We start from the raw sequence: 16967 nt of genomic DNA, 5'->3' as shown, positions 1-16967 counted from the left end.
ACTGTAGGTTAATCATTTAATGAGTAGATCATGCAACAGTTTCACCAATTTGGATAACTTCGAATGTTGATTACTCGAAACTTCCGTTGTTTCGAACAGTTTCGGTTTCGATGTTATGGAAAAAGCGAGGTAATTTGAATCATCGATCTTGTTGAATGTCTTTGAGCTTAGTTTGTTAGTTTATTTGTCAGTTATGGGGCTGATGCCCTTTTATTGTGCATCAGTTTAAAGCTCAAAATTGTGTTGAAATGTCTTGGGAATGAAAGCAGATTGAATCACTTCCAATTTCAAACCTTACAAATACACTGTTTATGTTAATTATGTTTATGTTTCAGTTAATTCCGTCTAATTCAGGTGTGAAAGTTAAGACTCCGAAGCGTGGTTTTAAGATTCTCGATAGTTTTGAAATTCTGAAAATCGTAGCCCGCTTAGTAGTCTCGTACGCCTGATTTCACACGCAGTTGTCCAAGGTATGTCGAACAAAACGCTGCGGTGTCAACAAAAAGAGCTTTATTGTACTGACTAGTAGACTGCACTTTCTAGGGGTTCAGAAACTGTAGTTTTATGTTTGAACCAAAGGAGCGTTTGTCTTATCATTAGGTTTTTGGTCAGACTTGAAATCTCGTATGGAAATGTAAATCATTGCGCATAGTCATCTAATCTGATACAATGAATTTATACGAAGTTCATATATTTTGAACTGCGGTATTAAATCATCCAATCTGTTAACGAAAGTTATTTATGAAATGAGTAAATGAACATGACGACTGCAATACAAGAATGTTATACAATATTTACAGCACACCTTTACACTTACCATTAGTTAGGTTGGGGTCGAAAAGGAATTTTCCAATTTCAGTAACTACGCATGGCGTGACATATATGTGGCACTATTATGACATTTCCACCCAACTATATACACAACTTTCTTGACAAGAAGATAATAGCTCCATATCATAACCGTTTCAAACAGTCTCATGTTAGTGATGTTCTATTGTAGCGAGAGGATTTTGAAGGAGTGTTAACTTGATGCTATAAAGTAATTCGCGTTAGGCGCCAAAGCAGTAATGAAATGATCGAAATGTCTGAACAAATTTATGAAATTGAGTGCGGAATAGTTCGTGTAGAGTTTGCATAAGTTGATGACAACAAATGCAGATATCAAATCCAAAAGTGGAAATCCATGTTATTTACAAAGACTTTTTCGACTCATTAGAAGTTAAGTCAGCTTTTTCAGAAGGATGCCTGATGATTTTGACGCCGAATAATTAATCGCCATTTTTAGTTTTGATACAACTGATTGTACATTGTTTGTGAACAGGAGCTCAAGCGAAAAATTACAGTCGATGCTAAGAATGTTTTGACTTCAGTGTTGATTAGTGTGGTCAATAAACCTATCAATTATCAGAAAGTTGTTAAACCATAAGGCGGCTTAAAAAAAAAACCAAACTAGAACATTGCTTGCTTGTGTATTGTGCCAGTCTTTAATCTTTGTATATTGTCTGCAGTCCTCTGCGAAAAAAACAGTATTGAGTGTATTCCTCGTTCATTTTATTGACCATCATTTTTTTTCAACACTGTTTTCGAAATCCGGTTTCATGAGGAATTCGAACTCAAGTCTCTGCTTTTGATTCACTCTTAAATCAAGTAATCCTGAGGAAGCATCTCAACCAAACCCTGAACAAGAGTTAATCTTTACCAAGAGGTGATAGGGGAAAGAACACTCAACTTACCCTAGAGCCCTGTGCGTTTATGAAATGTTTTGCTTTTTAAGGAAGTTGCTCGAGTTTTCAGTATAGAAGTTGTCTCAGTATCATTGGTAACACTTAGCTGCAATATTACTCAAGTGCTGATCAAATTATTTCGGCACAACTGAGCAATGTTTCATACCAAGTATATGTGACAAGTAAACACCAAATATTGCAAGGATGCCTTTGAATGCTAGTAGGCAATTAATTTGTATTTCGGTGATTATTTAATTGCCAATCCATATCATTCTCCACATTGCTAAGATTTAAAAAGCATTGTCGATTGCCTCAGAGACTACCACTAAAACAAGATGGCACTACAACCATTTCGGGACAACGAATTACACTATTTCGAATTTGCTTTCATTGTACTAAATGAGTTCTTAAAAGCCACACGTCAGACATTCAAGTCCGTGTAGGACAACAGTTTGATACATCTTCCCTGTCATCAACTGTGGGATGACTCCACTGAAGTTAGAAACTTATTTCTCACTTCGGAGGGTGGCCCTGGAAAAACTAAAATTCCCACAACCCTCTCTTATGAAGAATGGGATTGTACCAACTTGTGCCAGGCCACCATCTACGCCAAGTCCTTTGCTTTGCCTAACAGTAGAGGTCATCATAAGACACTTGGTGAGCTGTTCGTGAAGCCTCGAAAACTGGCTCATGGCGAACGTCCATGCATCGGGGATGAGCCTGAACGGAAACAATGCTGAAACATTAGCACTTGCAAATGATCAGCTTCGACTTTTAAGAAATTCGCTTTGTCACTTGCACACCTCTAAAATTGTTAAAGCCACCTTTGACCAGTACGTGCAGTACGCTAAAGAAGCGTTTAAAGCTCTTGATGTTTAAAGCTATTGATGCCATTGGTGGCTTAACAGACAGAATTTCCCACAAATGAAAAATGTTCTCTACAAGAACAGAATCAATTACAAGAACAACATGTAAGTTTTCTACAGCAGCAGAATCAATTACAACTAACATGTAAATTTTCTACAACAATGTGTTGAGGATATGAGCTCGGATTTCTGAGCCTTGAAACACGAAGTGGAAGAATTGACAACTAAAGATGACATGCAAAATATGCTGGCACAAGTGACCACTAATAAACAGGAGCCAGCTTTGAACATGCCAGGTGAATACATGTTCAGTTTGGACTCTAATGTTTGACTCTTGTGGATTTGGTTAGGGTCAATTTGTTGGACTCTTTCTGATTTAATCAGTTTTTCCTTGCTTTAAAACCCTGTAAATCCTATCAAAAAGGTTTGCAACAAAACTACTTTCATGTCTGGACAAAAGTTGTAGTAACGAGTTTTCACCCTAAAATGAAATGCTTATCCCTGTAACTAGTCCCCTTTTTTAGAGAACTCTAGCGCTTCATATAAAAATATTCCTAGGAGATCACTGAAAATTTTGTAACCATTTAAAAATGCATTGCACAACGTGTGTTTAGCTCTCGAAGTGAAATCGATAGTAAGAGGCCTTTTAAGGTTTAGTTTTAGTTAATGTCGAGTAAATAATGTCGATGCTATTTCGTTGTTTCATAAAACTCATTTGACATGCAATTTTCCAATTGCAAGGCATGTCAAACAAAACTCTGTGGCGTCAACAAAATGAACTTTTGTTGCGATGACGTTCCTAAGACCGAATGATTAATTTTTTTTAACTTTTTATATGACTGATGGCACATTAATTGTAAATGGGATCTCAAGCAAATAATAACAGCAAAGGCAGGGAGAATTTTAATTTTCATATAAAGTTGATGAGTGTGATCAGTAAATGTATCTAGTACTAGAAAGTTGAGAAACCGTTGGGTGGCTAGAAAAATCAAAACCAGGGCATTGCATACGTATGTCTTGAATATCTGTAAATTAATCAGCCGTCCTCTGCGAAAAAAAAAAAGCATCGAGCGCATTCCTCCCCGTGGGGGGTATTGGGGTCTATTAAAAAACCGCAAAGCCGTAGTTTGTTCATCCAGAACAGCGAAACCGCAAAACCGCAAAAAAAATCGATCAAAACCGAAAACTGCATGAAAAGCCGATAAATTTTCAAATCCCAGTTATCAAAACCCTAATCGATCCGATACAGCGGTGACAAGTAGAGCATACGAAGTTGTTACTCGAAATCTCTGCTGTTTGTACTTTGAACCTTGTTGAATGTGTTTGAGCTTTAGTTTGTTTGCCTGTTTGTTTGCTTGAGGCTTAATACTCTTTCACTGTTCATCAGTATTCAAGTTAAAAATTATGTTGAAATGTCTTGGGATTGAATGTTTCCTCTGCTGATTGAATAATTTTCAGTTTCAAACCTTGCAAACACGCTGTTTTTGTCAGTTAATTCCGCCAAATTCAGGTGTTAAATTCAAAACCATAAAGCTTGGTTTTCAGCTTCTCGATAGTTTTGAAGTTTTCACAAGCATGGGCCGTTTTTCATCACGATACCTGGTAACTGACTCAATTTGAACGTATACTAATTAATGTCGACGCTATTTGCATTGGTAGTCTAATACGACTGATTTCACACGCAGTTGTCTAAGGTATGTCGAGCAAAACGCAACAGTGACAACAAAAGGATTTTTTTATAATACTGAGCAATAGATGAAATGAGTATCTTAACATGTGGGTTACAATAAAAGAGTGCTGTACAATGTTCACAGCACATCTTTTACATTTATCATTATTTAGGTTTAACTGGCGTTGAATAATAATTTTCCCATTTATAAATGACGCGCCATACAGCAGCGTTAGTTATCGCATCATATCCATCCGACTGTATATTAAGCTCCATATTAAGACTAGGTTTACACTAGAGGAAATTGTTCCGGATTCATGATGAATCCGAAACGTTTTAATACCGGATTCATTCTGCCGTTTACACGAAAGTGGACGAATCCGAAATAAAAACTTCCCGGTTTGGTCGTGTCTCCGGAGATTTTGAATCCGGAATTTAAAGTGGGAACTTTGAATCCGACAACTCTTGAATCCGGAAAGTTTTGTCGTGTAACCGCTTTTTTTCTCGAATCCGGATATTATTTCCATCTGCAATCTTTTGAGTTTGCGGTGAAACCAAAATGGATCTGGTGCTAACATTGCTGGCGGTCTCCGGTTGCCAAATCTTGTTGCAGGTTCAGGCTATAAATTTCATCATGTGTACCGCAGTATTTCTGAAGAAACGCAAATTATTATTACAAGGAAGTTTAACGTCAGCCACACTTAATCGCCGACGACGTAGACTGCTTGGCATCTGTCCAACTCAAATTTGCCTCAGTGGCATCTGGATCTACTCTAGCCTTTTTTGGGGGAGGCATTTTCACTTTGTCGATCGAACCACGAAACAACACTGGGCTTGGTAACCATTCCATTTCGAATGTTCCCGGAGTTGTCGTTGTGTGTAAACGGTCAGGAATCCGAAGATTCTTTCAGTGTAAACGCCTACGAATCCGAATACTCCAAAATTGATGAATCCGGAAACATTTACGAATCCGGAAAACTCTCCTCTAGTGTAAACCTAGTCTAAAACTGTTTCAAAAATTTTCATGTTATTGATGTTTTATTGTAGCTAGAGGATTTTGAAGGAGTGTTAACTAGATGCCGTTATACAATTCATTTTAGGCGCGAAAATAGTGATGAAATGGACAAAATATCTGAAGAAATTTGTGAAATTAGGTGCAATATAGTTCGTGTAGAGTATGTATAGGTTGACAAGCCAACATTGTGAAATTGAGTGTAATATAGTTCGTGTAGTGTATTGTTGAGGGGTTTTACCACTCGCTTGGCAAATTAACAAGAAGTACTGAGACTCTGTAATTTTCTTCTTTATTCTCTCTCTTGTTCCACTGCTTATTTCTACTACTTTCAGCAAGGAGTGCTCCAGTATTAAATACAAAAATCACAGACATGTTTGGGTTAGCTAACCGTGGGAACTTCCAAAACAGGATGTTCAGTGTGGGTAAAACTCAAGGTCAGTTTTACCAACTCAAACATGACCACCTAGCAAACTAGTTATCTTCAACCATAACAAGGGATTAAAATGTCTAGCACGGTAAGTGCTGAGCCAAGTTCAAGCACACACTAAAAATAAATCATCAAAACTATAGATTCATCAAAATAGCACGTAGGGGCGAAAAGGCGAGACTTAATAAAACAAAAGCTAAACCTAAAAATGCTTGAAATATCGAGCCTTGAAAACGCTCTACAACATTCCTCCCCGCCTAAATTAAGCATCGTCCTCGATGCGGACGGTAGGGAAATATTACATGGAAAAGTTAACTTATCTAATACAAAATAATTAAAATTTTTTTGCTGTTTGTTTTGTTTTGTTTTGTTTTTTTTTTTCAAGTACCTATCAATTTAGGCTTAGTCCAATCAAGTGGTCATCAATCGAAATTGAACTACGCTACTTGCGAACCAAAGGTCTTTGAAAATGAAGATGTTTCTTGCACTCGCGTGACGCGCGGATTAAAAGGCTAAGCGCCAGAGAAAGGTAACTTCTCATCTTTAAAGTAAATAATATTTCGTAGAATCGGTTTTCTTGAACTGAAGGGCGGATACCTGGTCTATAATTCTAGAAAAATGAAGTAAAGCTAAGGTTATCACATAGTTCATCATTAAAATAAAAGAAAAGGAAAACAATAGTTCAGTTCAGTTCAATTCAGTTCAGTTCCTTGAATGACTTGTCTTGGATAGTCTTTACTTCTTTTCTCTCCGGGTTTGTGTGTTGTACAACTTTCTTCTGCGGATATTGTTTTCAGACGGTTGATCCTTCTGTGCTTTGAACAATGTGTGCAGGTTTTATGTTGGTGATTCTCTGCAACTGCTGTTGGCAAGGTAGGTGGGCTGGCAGGTGTGGAGTGTCGCACAGATATTCTGGAGATGCACCGGCAAAGAATACAGAATACAATGAAATTCACTACTGATAGACCAAGTGCAATGAACGTAATATACTCGATGTAAGTGAACTGAGTAGTTTCCTCTATCTGATCAATCAAACTGTCTGCCTTCTGCAAAGTGCCACTGAGCTGGCTATCATAAAGTTGGAACAACTCTAGTTATCTTCAACCATAACAAGGGATTAAAATGTCTAGCACGGTAAGTGCTGAGCCAAGTTCAAGCACACACTAAAAATAAATCATCAAAACTATAGATACATTGAAAGTGACTGACATAAAGTAGAGTTAAATCTTTCGACTAAGCCATCAGTTTGCGGGTGATAACTGGAAGTGTTCACTTTGTGGATACGGAAGACCTTACAAACGTCTGCTACCACTTTAGATAAGAAATTTTTTCCTCTATCAGACAACAGAACTCTAGGTGCACCATGTCTGGCAATGATCTCATTCACTAATAGACGAGAAATTACAGTTGCTTCAACGCTCGGAACAGGAAATGCTTCACACCATCGAGTAAGATAATCACTGAAAACGACGACGTACCTATTACCCTTATTAGAAGGTGGAAAAGGCCCTAACACATCAACAGCTACTCTATCAAAAGCATTCTCCACTGGGATTGGAAGTAAGGGTGCCTTTTTGGTATTCCTAGGGGATTTTCTCATGGAACACTCAGTACAAGACTTACACCAATGTTCAACATCTTTGTACATTCCTTTCCACCAATATCGTTGCTTAACCCTATTGAAAGTCTTATGGACTCCAAAATGCGCACCGGAAACGTGGTCATGCATGTTCGACAAAATTTCAAATCTCAATGCTGGAGGTACAACGAGCTGAGAAAATGAATCCCAAGAATTGCGCTTTCTATTGTTGCCTAAATGGTAAAGTAAACCATCATGCCCGATGTAAAGACTATCAGTCACAAGTAAAAGCTTGCGCGCCGCAGTATCGTCTAACGGTAAAATATCATTTTCTAGGTAATCGATTATCTCACTAAGGTCGAAATCACGCCTTTGCAATTCTCGTACTTTCGCTACTGGTGGCTCGTCTTTTTGGATTGAATTACATTCCCTTGTGTCATAAGGACGTCTAGACAAACTATCCGCATTGCCATGCATCTTACCAGGGCGATGAACAATTTCAAAATCGTACTGTTGCAAAAGTAAAGCCCATCTTGCAAGACGACCAGAAGCATCCTTAACATTCATTAACCAACGTAACGAACTGTGATCAGTAACAACTGTAAATTGGCGATTCTGAAGATAGGGCTGAAATTTCTTAATACCTTCTACTAACGCGAGTGCTTCCCTCTCAGTTGTGTTATAGTTGCGCTCTGCACTATTCAAACCGCGACCGTTAAAAGCAATCGCTACTTCTTTACCATCCTGGACTTGAGCTAAGGTAAATCCTATTCCTGTAGAACTAGCATCGACAAACAGTAGAAAAGGTTCTTTAAAGTTAGGATAAGCTAAAATAGGAGCGGACACTAAAGCACGTTTCAACTTGTCGAAAGCGACGGCACACTCTTCTGTCCAATTGAAAGAAACACCCTTTTTAGTCAATGCATTCAGAGGATTGGCTATATGAGAAAAACCGTTGACAAAACGTCTGTAATAATTAGCGAGACCTAAGAAATTCCTGAGTTCTCTGAGATTAGTTGGAGTAGGGAATTCCTGTACAACACGAATCTTTTCTGGGTTTGGACTAATACCTTCGGGAGTTACGATATGACCAAGATATTCTACCCTTTGTTTAACGAAATCACATTTCTTTGGATTTAGTTTGATATTAGCTTCGCGGAGTCTTTTAAAAATTTCTTCTAAATGGACCAAATGTTCGTCGACCGACTCTGAAAATATAATGATATCATCGATATATATAAGTGCAAATCGATATTCCAATCCTCTCAAAATATGGCCCATAAGTCTCTGGAAACTCTGCCCAGAATTTGTAAGACCGAAAGGCATTACCAAGAATTCATACAAGCCATTGTGCGTAGCAAAAGCAGTCTTTTCTCTGGCAGAAGGATGAAGTTCTATTTGCCAATAACCTGATTTCGTGTCAACTGTGCTAAAAACATTTGTTCCACTTAAAGAATCTAAAGTATCGGAAATCAGAGGTAAAGGAAAGCTATCTTTTTTGGTAACTTTGTTCAATTTACGATAGTCAACGCAAAATCTCATAGAACCATCTTTTTTCTTGACTAGAACAACAGGCGAAGACCAAGCACTAACTGACTCTTGAACAATTCCACGTTCTAGCATATCCGTCACTTGTCTATCGATCTCTTTTGTACCTTCAGGCGAAGTGCGATATGGCATTTGTTTAACTGGTGTAGCGTCACCCGTATCGATCACGTGCTGTACTAACGACGTTCTACCTAATTCGGCATCAGAAAAAGCGAACACATCACGGTATTTACTAAACAAATCACGAAATTTAATTTTTTCATCAGCTGACAGTATACTATCAGACAAGTCAGGCAATTGAGAATAATCACATTCTTCTGGTTCGTTGTCACTACTAAGAGAACAATGACTTTCGCGTAGCTTTTCGTTTGTGTTCAACTCGAAAGTAGCTATGTTGCGATCTATCTCCTCAAAATTAGCTAGACGAGTCCTTCGGTAAATTTTCACTGGTTTAAAAGAAGGATTAACCAACCTAATAGGGATTGTACCATCCTCTGCAACACTAACAAGCTCGGACGCTCCAAAAATCGAATAACGGTGAGATAAATCAGGCTTTGGGACAATCATGCCATCAATACCATACTTATTTGACGAGTCTTCAAGTTCCCCAGAAATCAAAATTTCTGACTGAGGTGGAATCACAAAGCTATGAGAGGCATGGACAGAAGAAATGAAGGCTTCATCAATTAGATCATCGTCGTCATCTACGCGCACACCCTCAAAAGGAAAAGGACTGGGCTCAGAGGGAAAACTAACTAATCCATCCTTAAAATCAACTTTGAAACAAAATCGTTTAAGAAAATCTCTACCCAATATAACATCAAAAGACAGGTCCTCTATCACACATACTTCGAAAGTAAATATACGAGAATCAATAACAAATTCCATCAAAGTCTTTCCTACAGTAGTCAAACGAGAACCATTTACTGTAGTCACACTTTCTGAATCAGGCACACCAAGTTCTGGGTAAGCGTGACATAAGTGTTTTCGCCACACATTAGCGTTTACTGCTGTGACAGCAGCTCCGGAATCTATTAGACATTGAAAATTATGACCCTTTATGCTAACAGGTAGAAGAGCACTTCCAGGCGCAAAAGAAATAGAAATGTCATCAACTTTGTCCTCTACATAATTACTAACGGGCTGTACAAAAGAATTCGCTTCAGCTCTGCTGCTAAAGTTATTCAAAGTCCTCGAGACGGATAAACTTGTTGACCCCTGTTCACTATTCTCTAAATCGCTACTAGCCAAAGGCGAGTAGTCACTACGTAAAGTTTTGTCGCTATCGGCTACCTCATTTTGCTTAGCGTTGTTCGAAATGACCTCCGAAATAACAATATCGTCACTACTTAACACATCATCATTAAAAATATCTGCTTGTTCAAAAACTAGGCTGTTTTCTTCGACAACAGCACTTTCAAAACTTGGAGGCTCTTCTTTTGAGACCTTACATAAACACTCAGGAGTTCTATCCTGAACAGACAAAGCAGAAAGATTCGGCGTACTGGCACCTGAAAATAAAGTCGCGTGTCCTTTGCTAGACACCGGAGGTTGTTTAAGTACTTCCACACTACTTGATATGACTACTTCAAACAATTCAAGTACCCTGATAACAATAGCTAAAATAATGGACAAAATAATGACGATACTACTCTCCAAACAAGCGCCTTGTTTTTGTCTACCACTCTGCGGAGGGTGACTAGATGAATGTTTTGGTGAGGTTTGACAATTATCTTTGACAATAACATGTTGCGCTAAATCAACTCTCTCATCCACTGAAATCTCGGCAGGCTTGGCTTTACTGAAAGCAAGTTTATCAGCATTGCACGATCCTCCCGATAAATTTCGGTCTACAAGTTTCATTAAAGGTTTTTGTACAGTATTTGACGCCCCCATCACGGGTTCATTTTCTAACGAGACAGGGGCACTTTTCAGTTTCCCTGCTGCTTAGACTGCCACTCAGAAGTGTTTTGATCCCTATTTTGATAAAAATTTTGTCTACCACGACCACGACGAAAATTCCTAGGATCAGGTTTTGAACGACAAAAATAATAGGTATGTCCTTTTCGACCACAATTATAGCAAACGGCATCGCCAAAACGAGACCTGGAACTCCTTGGCTGAAAATTCTGGTCTGAGCGCTGATTATAACCACTGGGTCTATTATTGATATTGCCTCTCATTAATTCGCGGAATTCGTCTCTAATAATTTGTTTCATCTCAGATTTGCTCATGTGAGGGTTTTGATCTGAAGCTGGACCCACAGCACTAATTGACTTATCCTTAGGGTTGATTGCTTTTGAGAGTTCTTCCAAAATTTGCGCTGATACTTCCTTAGGGTTAAAGTCTGCGCGTTTACTCGATCCTTGCAATACTGACTCTTTTAGCTTAGCGAAGTTTTCTGCCGATTCCAAATTTTCAGGTTGTTGCAAAACAACGTATTCGCGAATCTCGGGAATGAGTCCCTGGACAAAGTAGTGTGTCCATTCAGAATTGGGCAAATTAATTCTGGCACAATGTGTTCGAAGGCTATAGGCATAATCTGCAACCGATTCTTTTTCCAGTTGTCGTCGCTGGCCTAGCGCCTGTCTTACGCGCCACTCACTAGCACCGGAGGAAAAATGCGTAACTAATTCCTCAGACAATTCTTCGAAAGACATCTCGTCGGCCCTTGGCAAAGTTTTAAACCAAGCGCTAGCGTAGGCCTTTAAATAAAGAGGAAGTCCTAATGCTAAACTATCGTCGTCCCAACCATTTAGTCTACCGGCCCTCTTATAATTCCTAACAAATTCATGAGCGTCATCGGATTCGTCACCTCTAAAAATTGGAAATGTAACTGACGATTTTACACCGCTGCTTCTATTTTGTGAACTAACCGAAGCTTGCATTCGTTCGACTGCTTGGCATAACTGACTAACTTGGTCTTCCATTTCTGCATAGGCTGGTGCAAGAGACAACTGATTTGAGTCTAAAGAATTATGTCGACTATTAACAACTGAGTCGTAACGAGCTTCGAGAGAATCTTCACTTACATTTTCACGATTGGAAAGATTTTCTCTGGTCTTGACGCTCTCATAAATAAGATCTTCTTCGGAGTCAGAACTTTGGCTACCGGTACAAGAAGAAACCAGAGAACATTCACTAGGTGTAGGAATTCCACAAAAAGCCTTCGATTGTGCGTCAGCCCTCGGCGATCTATTAGCTGATTTAAAAAGTGAACGAAAGAATGGTACTCTAGATTGCTGAACGGGTGGAGGAGGGGCTGGCCACTCATTCGAACCCGAACTTACAGTTAAGTTTTCCTGGTGAACGGCTTCTTCAGCCAGGGCTCGCGCTCGCTGTCTAGTAATCAGGATGAATATTTAAGAGATACTACATGAGCCAGATTTCCCAAAAATGAAAGCAACGCAATCGAAAACGGTACTAATAAAGAGAAAACGCTACAGACCCGAAATTGAAAATCCAAACCTTGAAATTGACCATCAACAGCGATAATCAAATCAGAAGCTAACTGATCTATACACTAAATAAACTGTTACATTCTACGCTAGCTAGATCATTATAAAAGAACTCGGCTATCACTCAGATTTAGAAAGTCAAATTAGCTTGCAACGGAAAAGCATGCTGATAAAAGCGAAGTTCCACTCACAATTGTAGGAATTCCAAAAGCGTACTTTACCAACTTGTAGATAATGGGTGCTCCACCGGTTTTGTTGAAGACGGGTCCTCCACCAAATTTGTTGAGGGGTTTTACCACTCGCTTGGCAAATTAACAAGAGGTACTGAGACTCTGTAATTTTCTTCTTTATTCTCTCCCTTGTTCCACTGCTTATTTCTACTACTTTCAGCAAGGAGTGCTCCAGTATTAAATACAAAAATCACAGACATGTTTGGGTTAGCTAACCGTGGGAACTTCCAAAACAGGATGTTCAGTGTGGGTAAAACTCAAGGTCAGTTTTACCAACTCAAACATGACCACCTAGCAAACTAGTTATCTTCAACCATAACAAGGGATTAAAATGTCTAGCACAGTAAGTGCTGAGCCAAGTTCAAGCACACACTAAAAATAAATCATCAAAACTATAGATTCATCAAAATAGCACGTAGGGGCGAAAAGGCGAGACTTAATAAAACAAAAGCTAAACCTAAAAATGCTTGAAATATCGAGCCTTGAAAACGCTCTACAACAGTATACATAAGTTGACAGAACCAAAGTGGAACTCCATGATATTCACAAAGAAAAGAAGTATTGAGAAGTCAAGTTAGCTTTTTCAGCAGGATGCCTGATGATTTTGACGCCGAATAATTTATCGCTATTTTAAGTTTTGATACAACTGATTGCAAATTTTTTGTGAAAAGGCGCTCCAGCGAAAAATTACAGCCGATGCAAAGAGAGATATTCCAGCTCTTTCATTTCACAAGACCAATAGAAACAGCTTTTTAACAGTTAAATTGTAATTGAATTGATAAACTGGTTTTCCAGTTTCGATAACTTGATGAATTTCAAGATGACTGCACTTTTGCACTATGTCAACTACGGAACTTAAATTAACTTAAGTGTCTCTTTTGATCAAAATTTAAAATAGGTGAGTGTTTTATGTAGAAATTGTGCAAAATAAACCGGAGTTTTCTAAGTTCATCAGTGCCTGGTAAACAAATCTGGGGTTATGATGAAGGTGGAGAGGGCGAGAATAGTCTCAGAGCATGTCTAAAGACTAAATACGATAAAGCTTTTCCATAACCTGAAGTACATTTCTCTATTTCGGCCTCTTATTGCTTTTTTTTCTTGACTTCTACAACCCAATAAACTAACTTAGTCTGGGATTAGTATTTACCTTCGTTTCATTAGTTTCACTCTTGGAGGGCTCAGGTTTGAATGGTTCGCATTATGAGAGCTGAAATTAAGAAGCATAACATTTTTAAAAATGGAGTTACTAAAGGTTAAGAAGTTTGAGGAAATTATGCAATGTTATGAGGCAAGATTTAAGACAGTTGTCAATGGCAAAAATCACTGAATTATGCCCCATAGATAACCAAGCTTTATACGACCAATCATGAAAGTTCTGCTGGAATTTTTATATGTTAAATTTTCGTTCCCTTGTGCTTTCACGGAACATACTTTTTGCCAGTTCAAGATGACCAGAGGTTCCGCTGCGAACTAATTTCTTGCCATTTTCTTTCCAAGCAGGAGAACATTAAAGGTATTCATATGTTTGACATTCAGTTTTCATTGACGATAAATGACTATCCAGTAGACTAAGTACAGTCCTTTTGAGCACTTTAAGAAAACGCTACAGACTGAAGGTCTGAAGCAGGCGACAAAAAAAATAGCTGCTGGTCGCGTTGCTGCGTCTTAATATTTGAGCAATTTTTCGATGAACTCTAATGCATGCATTCTCTATAGACACGTGAACCAGCGCGCACCTATTTCAGTTTTTTATTTTTTGTGTGTGTGTGTGTTATTATTCAATATTTTTGCTGCCACATGTAACGTCCTCAAAAAACTTTTAGTCATCTAAAGATACCACGCATTATATATTTTCTTGATACAGATGCTAAAGATTTCAGTAAACTATGTAACCATCCACTGGTGATTTGTGGCTCTGCAAAGTGCGATACGGCACAGTGAATGTAAGGTATACCTGTGGCTCTCAAATGTTCTAGAAAGTCGTTGCCTACGGGAGTTCATTCTTCGCATAAATTGCATACTTCGTTTGTGAGAACGTTAATGCAAAATTTGTCACCATCCTAAAGCTGTTTCATGACTATTTCAACGTGAAATCTTCGATTAAGGTATTTTCTATAGACCCAATATAGTTTAATCATTCAATAAGTAGATTATACAACAAATCTTCCATCAAGATGCAACTTCGAAGATTGATTTCACGACTCGTCCATTGTTTCAAACCGTTTTGATTGCGCTGCTACGAAAAATTAACCGTAGTTTACCTGTGGCCGAAAGGTTTTGAGGTAATTTGGTTACATTAACTAAGTAGAAATTGTAAATTGGCCACCGTAACGAATAAAAAAGCTGACGTTTCGAGCGTTAGCCACTCAGATTTAGTTGGTTGATTACCTTTTTTATCTTAAGCTGATAATGAGGCTTACTACTGTTTCATAGTTCATATTCTGAGCCCAAAGAAACGGCCTGGGAATGAATGTTGTTTCTGTTGACAGAGTCATTCTTAGTTTCAAACCACACAATGTTTGTGTCTGTTACTACTTCCACCATATTCAGGTTTGACATTCAAGAACGCAAATCCTAGTCAGTTCTTCCGATTCACTGTTCAGGTTTCCTTAAGCTCAGCCCGCTATCTAAGAGGTAGTCTCTGTAAAAGTGATCCGACGCATTTCAAACTTTGCTATTACTCATTACTGAGTGATAAATAAAATAATTGGTCGCTCAGAGCGAAGAGTCAGTTTTCGGTGGCAGCATTTTTCTAGATGGGTGTGGAAAATTTTCTCTCCTAAATGCTGCTTTATGGTATCATCAAGTATGAAAAGGCTTCAAAATGCTCAATTCAGGCGTCAACAATGGATCGTCGGACGTAAGTTTCGTAAATAGTTTGAGTCCGCTTTTTATGCAATGTTGAGTGGAATTTGCGAAAAATGTACACGTTATGTTGACCGGCTGTACTATAAGGAGTCAAACTGAAAATAGTTTTCAGTGTAAAAAAAACCGTTAAAAATTAAATACTTATGTGATTTGTTCTCTCAAACGATCGATCTAGATATGGGAAGCAGGACAAAATCCCTCAAATTAGAGGTTTGTGGAACGACGAGTAATTCCTGAAATTGAGCTACTTCGGATGATCGGCGCTGTTCACATCGGGCCTTTAAGCGCTGAAGTGATTTTCGCTCGGAAAAAAATTATTTTATGATGTTTCGAGAAACCAGGGTGGTCTCGATTACCTTTAGATTAAGACAGATTCATGGGAAAGTTTGAAAGAAATCGATTGATTGAAGCAAAATGCATCGGACCGCTAACTGTTTCATGGCACTGATTTGACATTGGATTCAGTCCAGGGTATCTCAAGAAAACCTTTGCGCTAAAGTAAAAAAGAGCTCTTGTTTTAGCGAGAAATAGACTGCACTTTATATCGGTACGGAAACAACGGTTTATTGCTTTTCGAAAGTAACTATGGGGTCTACTCGTACAATAAATAGGTTTCAGTCTGAGAATTTCTTAGAAATGAGAATTATCGCGCCTAATCATCCAACTGGTCGTGAAAAGTTATCAGTGAAATAACTTCATTAATGTACGGATTACATAGAGGTTTGCTATGTAATTTTCAGCACATCTCTAGGTCTAGGGGTTCCAAAACCAATTCTGCTACACATGGCGCGACATATAATGGCAGACACTACGACATATTCGCCCAACTGAATTAGCATCTTTCTCGACAGGAAGACAATGGCTCGATATTTCCACTGTTTTAAATAGTTTCGGCTCATTGCTGTTGAATTGATGCTAGAGGATTTTGAAGGAGTTCTAACTGCATCTTGTTAAATAAATCCTGTTAGGCGCGAAATCAATGTTGAATTTGAGAAAAATACCAAGAATGTGAAGACAAATTTGTGAATTAGTGTAGGGTAGTCATTCATGCAAAAAAAAACCAATTCAAAACTCGCAGAGTAGACATTCAGTTATTGAATCCGAGGGTGGATATCCTTGTTGTTTCCTCAGACAGGTATTGTTTTTTACTTCAGAAGTACAATCAGCCTTTTCAGTAGAATTCGCGATGAAAATTTTGAGTTTCGACGCCGAAAGATTAATGTCCATTTAGTTTGGTTTTAAATACAACTAGTTGCGCATTATTTGTGGTTCTCAAGAAAATAATAACGGCGATGGCGGAGAGAGTTCAACTTTGATAGTAATGATTGTCTGTAGTAAGGCTATCCTGTAATATTTATAAAGTTGTAAAACTAATACAGGACTAAAAATAACAACCAAACCATGTAGGGCATCGCACTCTTATGCATTGTACAAGTCTTGCATCTCTGTAAATTGTCTGCCGTCCTCTGCGAAAAAACAACATTGAGTGAATTCCTTTGCCCTTCCTCAATTTGTTGACCGTCACTATTTTTTAACGCTGCTTTCGAGATCAAACCTTGTTAGAGATGTACACTTTCGTCAAT

At 38.3% G+C, this 16967-nt stretch overlaps 1 pseudogene across 1 annotated transcript in view; it reads left to right on the top strand.

The window, feature by feature from the left end:
• Positions 1–16967, top strand: part of LOC111344920 (uncharacterized) — a 31562-nt pseudogene that overhangs the window by 416 nt on the left and 14179 nt on the right. The window lies entirely within an intron of this gene.

This window comes from Stylophora pistillata, chromosome 6 (genome assembly GCF_964205215.1).
Source record: "Stylophora pistillata chromosome 6, jaStyPist1.2, whole genome shotgun sequence".
NCBI classification, from domain to species: Eukaryota; Metazoa; Cnidaria; class Anthozoa; order Scleractinia; family Pocilloporidae; genus Stylophora; species Stylophora pistillata.
Note: the sequence above shows the minus strand (reverse complement) of the source record. Positions and strands in the feature narration are given on the sequence as shown.